This window comes from Corvus hawaiiensis, chromosome 13 (assembly GCF_020740725.1).
Source record: "Corvus hawaiiensis isolate bCorHaw1 chromosome 13, bCorHaw1.pri.cur, whole genome shotgun sequence".
Classification (NCBI taxonomy): Eukaryota; Metazoa; Chordata; class Aves; order Passeriformes; family Corvidae; genus Corvus; species Corvus hawaiiensis.
The window spans coordinates 4,118,879-4,124,878 of record NC_063225.1 but is presented as its reverse complement, the minus strand read 5'-3'; the positions used below and the strand labels follow the sequence as shown (position 1 = coordinate 4,124,878).

Below are 6,000 nucleotides of genomic sequence, written 5' to 3'. Positions count from 1 at the left end.
CTTGAAAACATACTTTTTTTTTTTAAATAAATGGTGATAACATGAGACACAAAAAACTGAAGGGGTTTCAGTGGGGTTTAAGAGTTCTGTATGCTTTGTACATCACATTTATGTTAAAAAAATAAGCATCTATTATGCAAAACCTAAGTTATTCTGCACATGACACTGCACTAGGCAGGCTTCGAGTTTTTTTCTTGAATACTAAAATTTCATGTGTTGCAAACACTAAAGCAATGAAACAGAATCTACAGAAGAAAATGGAATTATATTGCCTTAAGCATTATGGAGTCTGCATGCTGTTCTTTGTTAAACAAGCACCATATACTCCCTTGTCTGTCAGGGCTCCCATTTCCAGCACTAGTTCAGCACTGCCTCTCTAAGTGACACATAGCAAGGAAAATAAGGTTTTCAATGAAGCCTCACACAATTAAAATGTTAAATATTTCACATACTATTCTGATGTCTGCAGGAGGTAAAGCTTCACAAGGAGCTAACTTATCCTCCACAGCCAAAGGAAATGAAGCAGTTTCAGCCATCAGATGACTTACCTCAATGCATGCTCCAAAGAGATTCACAGGATTTAATATGAAAAATAAAAAATAATAAAGAGAAAGGGGGTGATGGAGGCCGTATTACAAAGAGAACAGCTCAGTCTCATTTGACAGGCAGTAACTATGGTTCAGACCGTACAATCGATTTTTCAGCTGAACACTTCTTTGATTTCTATGGGGAGTTTAGCTTAAAAATTGATGAGAAAATATGTCCTTACTAAAACAACCATTTTAGGAAAAAAACACCTCTCAGCTGTATAAGTTACACTCTTGCTCCCACTGAAAACTGACAAAACCATCTATTACAGCAGAACAACATCCCTTCAAGCCCCAATTTTTAAGAACTCTTAGACCCGAAATCTACTTTGCCGAATAGGATAAATGCAACTGTTTGCAAATAAAGTTTGGCACATTCCTAAGAACTTGTAGGATCAGAATCCAAGTTGTTGGTCGTATTTTCAGTGTCACTTCCATCTCCCTGCCTCCTTAGAGCTACAAGGCGTAGGTGAAGTGCAACAGAAGCACCAACAAAGTACGCACAAAGATGCAAAATTTATCTGCGCTATCTTCCTAACAGTGAAGCGATCAAGATGCTGCAATACCCTCACAACGAGGTGCTCTAGAGCGCTAGGGGGTGTGTGGGATGCCGGCAGGACTGTGGCCCGGGAGCCGCGGCGGTGGCAGCCCGATGCCGGGAAGCTGCGCGCACCGAGCGAGCCACAGGAGGGCCGCACCAGCGCATCCCAGCGCATCCCAGCGCATCCCCGCTGCCCGGAGCCCGGCCCCGAACGGAGCTGCTTCCGACGGGAAACCACACAGCCGCCTAAGCAGGGGTGTCTAAACAACACGCAAAAGCTCCAGTAAGAGAGGATTTTGAAGTTTTCGCAGCGGTTAATCAGAGGAGCAACTTACTGAAGGATTTCACGCGTCGCACCTAGCGGTCCTTCAGTTTTAAAACAAAGGATCGGTGTCCTTGCCTAACTTTACCTGTAACTGCCTGCAAAAGTAAGGTGACATTTCCCCTTTCGATGTCATCCAGGAGATTTTCTGTGTGCAGCACCAAGGCTGATGTCTAAGAGCAATTCTGCTTTGCAGTTATTACACACTGTTTATAACTGAGCAACATTTAAAGGCTTTGCTCAGTCCAAGTCCACCCTCTGTCCTCAGCTGAACACAAACATGACACACTTTCTCCCATAAAGTCCAACAACAGAGATAAGGCAAGATATGAAACCTACTGAAGTCATGAGGGTCAGAGAGTTGGAAAGTTAACAACATGACAGCTCCACATGCAGCAAAATGTTCCAGATTAATAATACCTTCTCTGGAGGAAAAAAACCATCAAACCAAACAAACCAAAACTATGTCTTTGATTTTTCCAACCAATTTGCAAATTCACAGAATAATTTTTCATACCAAAAAAAAAAAAAAAAAAAATTAGGGAGCAGGGGTAAGATGATGGAACACACACATTTTGGAAATGTCTGGTATAACAATCATAGTTTACAATCCAGGTGTTTAGGATCCTTCCCCAAAAAGCTGAATAATCTTGGTTCAAAATTATCATTAACTTAGTCCAGGCCCTTAGCACAGAGAACAAAAGGAATATTCCACTGCAGTCCTCAAGGTTTCACTCAGACAACAGTACTCAAGTTTCTCCATTTACTTTTCCAACCCTGCTTTTCCACACCTTTTTTCACACAAGCTCAAAGTCAAGCATTTAATTTTATTCCAAATAAAAGCTGTGTTTTTCAGAGTTTCTGCCAGAATGGCAAAGTCAGCAGGATCTTGACAAAGTGCAGCAGGAATTTAAAGAGTAAAGGCAGAGTATCCCATCACCTGCACAGTGCTGATAATGACAGCAACCAAGCTGGAGAACCACTTGGAATATTTCATCAGGCTGTGGTACAGATTAATTTGATATTTTCTTTAAAGTGCTTTGAACATGAAGAGCATAAATGAAGTGTTTTATCTTCAGCCTCATCACCACCACTGTGCCTCATCCTACCTAACGGTGCAAGGCAGCTTCTGGTGAACTTCTGGTGTCACACTGGGCTGTGACAAGGGAGAACTGGTTCCAACAACATCCCAAACCCCTTATCTGCTGTCAAGCAAGTAACAATTGATGGCTGGGTATATATTTGTAAAAGTGTTCACATCAGCCCAGCTGTGCAATTCCTAATGTATTCTGGCTAAAAATTAGATCCGTACCTAACAAAAAAAATTTTAAATCTATTATTTTTATTAACTGTGATTTTCACTTTCAAAGCATCAGCAGCTGTGACAGCACCCAAGAAATCAACAGGTCCCTTTGGTTTGTGAGGTTTCATACACAAACATTGTAACCCCTACAGCAGTTTGGGTAGATTAGAGGACACTAGCATCCAATGACTGTTTAACACTTCCCTTTGAAAATCACTTCTGCCAAAAGAGTATAAGAACAACACAGGGCAATTATTTTACTTATCCATCATTGTTAAACCAAATTCGGACAACAGTACACCACAGCAAGTGGTATCTTCAGTCTTCAATTAACTCTTGAAAAAGCAGCGTTCACTTAAAGGGATGAAAGGAGAGAAAGATTCAGACATTCTGCTGTCCAAGTGCACATTCAGTGATCAGGAAATGTGATACAATTATACTGTATTTAAAAAAAAAAAAAGCATTATTTTTCTTCATTCAGAGGCTCTGTCTTCTAACTACATACTCCAAGACAAAAGGCTAGGAGAACTCAACTCAGTTTTGCAGTGCATCAAAATGCCTCAATACTCAAGTACAGCACATGGACCTGCCAGGACTATGCATTTTTCTGCAGCTTCTGAGGAAGTGAGCATTTTCAGTAGTAATAGTCACATTCATCTCATATTCCACCAAGAAACAGGCCTGCTGTTTAATCATGCTGTTTGAAAACACATCCTTGTGTGCTTTCAAAGGACACCTTGCCTTAAGGATGCAATACAGAGAACTGCATTGAGAAAATGAATATTCTGTCAGCAACAGAAAAACTTGGGGATGAAAGCAAACATAGGGAAAGAGACTGGAACTGCCAGGGTACCCCCATAGCAGACATGCTGTGCAAATACAACACCTGGCAAGTGTTTGAACCCCCACCTGTGGTAACAGGGAGAACACATCTGAGGAACCTCACAGAATCTGGAACAACTCCTAGATACACATTTAAACAATTAACATATGGATCAAAGTGTGTATTTGTATCAATTTAACGTGTTAAGAATGATACAAAGCTGACTTGCTTTCTTGCTTTTCTCGGAGGAAAGAATCAACTCACCTTCTCATCCTGTTTCTTTTCCTTTTTTTGTTTGGCTTTTCCTCATAACAACCAACACTTAAATAAAACAAACACGCAGCTACCATGAAAGATTAGGAAGGGAACAGCACACTTGCCATGGAGAAACAAGGTGCAGCAGTAGGAACACCCTAGTTAGCACACAGGAGACAGAGTAAAGAATCACAAAGTCCTTCAGTACCCTTGTCATAAATGCTTTCAGGCATCCTCTTATTTTATAAATAACTTCACATAGGGATGCACAGGCCTTTATGAATTCATCCTCCTGTTGAAAGGACAGTATCCTACAGCAAAGCTCTGTGACACAAGACCCAGAGAATGTACAGTAATTCAGAATTTCCTTTGATTTATATCCAAATAAATTGAAGCAGATTACAGATAAATTACAATTCTCAAAGTCAAAGAAAGATTCTGAAGCCTTTTTCCAGAATCTGCTTTGTGACTATCCTAAAAAAATGCTAGAGGATTTGCCATTGCATTTATATGCTCTTTTTAAAGTGGCTTATTTCATTAACTGTCTTAGAGCTGAGGGAGCACATGAGTGTGCACTTCATTCCCTCTGCTCAACAGCCCCTCCAAAATTACTGATTTCATAAGGCTGGTAATTTAGCTGGAATTTCAACCTCAAAATCCATGAGGGAGGCCTAAACATAAAAGACTTTACATTAGATCATTCTTCCTGGCAAAAGCTCCAAGGTTTTCCATGCCTGGGAAGTCTTCCATTTCAAAACACAGGAACTTTTCAATGGAATATCAGCAAGGTGGTGATGGCACTGTTGAAGCAATAGAACTCTTGAAGACTTACCACCAGCTTTTACATATAAACATGGTGTTCTGCACATAAATCGAGAGAGACTTCAATGGAAATGTTTGCATTTCTACACAAGTCTCCTTGGTGAGTGATCTAGCCTGTCTCCAAGATCAAAGAGACATGCATTAACATCTTCTGGCTTGCAGAAGAAAACACACACACAAAACCCACCCATAACTCAAAGTAGAGTGAACTACAGAAAAGCAGCCAGGGAAAACAAGAGGAAACAGATTGGATAAACCAGATCATGCTCTAGAAACAGGACTAAATACAGATGCAGATTAGCCTGGCAAACAATATTTCTAGGAAGTGCTGATATGTCACTGTATTGCCAAAATTAGAAAAACTGTGTAGGAAGCAATTAGCTACTGTAGCTTCTCCCTACTTAAAATGATTGTTCAAGGCTATATTGTAATATGCAGTTGGCCATACCAATTCAGCACATAAATGCTGGCATGAAAAATGCCATTTATTCAATCTCAACTTCAAAAAAAAATCAAATTGAGTTGAGAGAAATAACAGTTCTTTCCTTGACCCATTCTGCATTTACACTCCAATTCTATTCCCAACACGCAGCTTTGCTGTGCACATTGTATGTGCATCCTCCACAATTAGAGCTTTGTTTGAACCTCCCCCCTCTTTCCACAACTCTCTTGGTTAGATCAAAACAGTGGAGACAAAAACTGAACATGCCTGGGGTGCAGGAGAGAACAAGAAAAATTATTTAGTGAGGTAGGCTAATGGTGGTGGGGAGAAAGGGGGCTGATTTTCACATCTCAAAACTGTTAAGCCTGCAAATATTACTGAAATCACATCTGGGAACAAAGCTCTGCTTTAAGTAAGTTCACCCATGAGTGTTGCTAAGCAATGGAGAAAAGACGAGTTAGAGTGCCTGACTTTAGGATGAGGAGGATGGATAGAAGATAAAGTAAGGCTTCTACATAGAGCTTTATTTAAAAAAACTTTCAAGTTCTTTGTTTTTATTGCCCGTCTTCCAAACTACTTGTACCGTGATTAATCATGTCTCATTCATTATCTATCCCAAGGCACACCCAGCACAAAGAGAGGTGCTGCATCCTGGAGCACTGGCACAAGCATTTGCGCACCAGAACTGCCAACATCTGTCTCTGGATTTAACAGGTAAGAGCAGGAGAAGCTGTCCTGATGCAAATACTATAGAATTTAATGTTTATATTTTAAAGAAATACTGCAGATACTTCTTTTTATGTAACTTAAACTATGCATTGTGTAGGAAATAAAATACTTGTGATAGCTACAGCTTGTTCTAACTCTATTCTTATGCTGGTAGTTGCAGAAAAGTGAAGTATTTT

General features: G+C 40.1%; 1 long non-coding RNA gene across 1 annotated transcript in view; it reads left to right on the top strand.

Moving 5' to 3' along the window:
* The first annotated feature begins 5,338 nt into the window (after window positions 1-5,338).
* LOC125332946 overlaps window positions 5,339-6,000 on the top strand; it is a 34,741-nt gene continuing 34,079 nt past the window's right edge. The window contains exons 1-2 of the long non-coding RNA XR_007206691.1: window positions 5,339-5,401; window positions 5,716-5,809. This is a non-coding gene — a long non-coding RNA (uncharacterized LOC125332946). The remainder of the gene's footprint in view (window positions 5,402-5,715; window positions 5,810-6,000) is intronic.